The 950-nt window shown below is 60.9% G+C and overlaps 1 pseudogene; it reads right to left on the reverse strand.

The window, feature by feature from the left end:
- Positions 1-218: 218 nt before the first annotated feature.
- LOC120678303 lies at positions 219-741 on the reverse strand (annotated as a pseudogene).
- Between the last annotated feature and the right edge of the window lie 209 nt (positions 742-950).

The following is a 950-nucleotide window of genomic DNA, read 5'->3' on the forward strand; positions in this document are numbered from 1 at the left end:
CTTGTCAGCAGGTATACATGAGCTGACTTCCTCACCAATCCAATAGCACAAAATAATCTAACCCCTCTCGCTCTTTGAAACAAGCCCTAATATAAGCAATGCAAACACTGACAGAAACATCGCAATCGATACATCGAGAAGAAAGATGCACGAGATGACAATGACATGCAGCTAAAGCCTATAGCTTCATGATGCTAGCCGGTCTGCTGCAGCCGGTGTCACAATGCTGCGCGGAGGACGCGCTCGTCCCGCAGCGCGGCGGCGGCCACGTCCACGACGGCGTCCTGCACGGTCATGCCGCCGACGAGGCACACGCTCGCGTGCTGCACGGGCAGATCCAGCCAGCGGAGAACGAGCATGAAGCTTGCGGGGGCACGGCGCACCGCGGTCGTCAGGCGCAGCGCCGCCGCCTCGCTCCCGACCATTCGCACCTCCAGGTTCTCCTGGATGGGGCGGCCGCCGCCGCGGCAAGCTTGTTCTCGGCCTCGAGCTGGTCAATGCGGCCGTGCAGCTGGGCGATGTAGGCGGCCGCGTCGGCCAGGAGGGACGCCTTGTCCATCCGCGACACGGTGGGCACGGCGGCCCGGAGCTCGCAGAAGAGAGGCGGTTGAGCTTGTCCCGCCGCTGCCGCTCCACCTCCACGTGGGTCATGGTCGTGCCATTACTCCGCGGCCCGGGGTTGTTCTTCGTTGCCCGGGGTCCGCGAGGACTCGTCGCCCCGATCTTCCAGCAGGGGGCCATCGTCCAGCATGCGGTCGTCCTGTTGGCAGTCAAAATTGGCATTGCCAGAGGCCGACCGGTTTGACCGGTCGAGTCGACAGGTCAGATCGGTATGGTCTGTACAGTCCGAGTAGAGTTAGGGTTTGTGTTATGGAATCCGTTTGTAACTCAATTTGGAAGGGGTACGACTTCCCCGGCCTATAAATATAAAGGACATGGCCGATTGAGGT

The sequence above is a fragment of the Panicum virgatum genome, chromosome 6N (assembly GCF_016808335.1).
Source record: "Panicum virgatum strain AP13 chromosome 6N, P.virgatum_v5, whole genome shotgun sequence".
NCBI lineage: Eukaryota > Viridiplantae > Streptophyta > Magnoliopsida > Poales > Poaceae > Panicum > Panicum virgatum.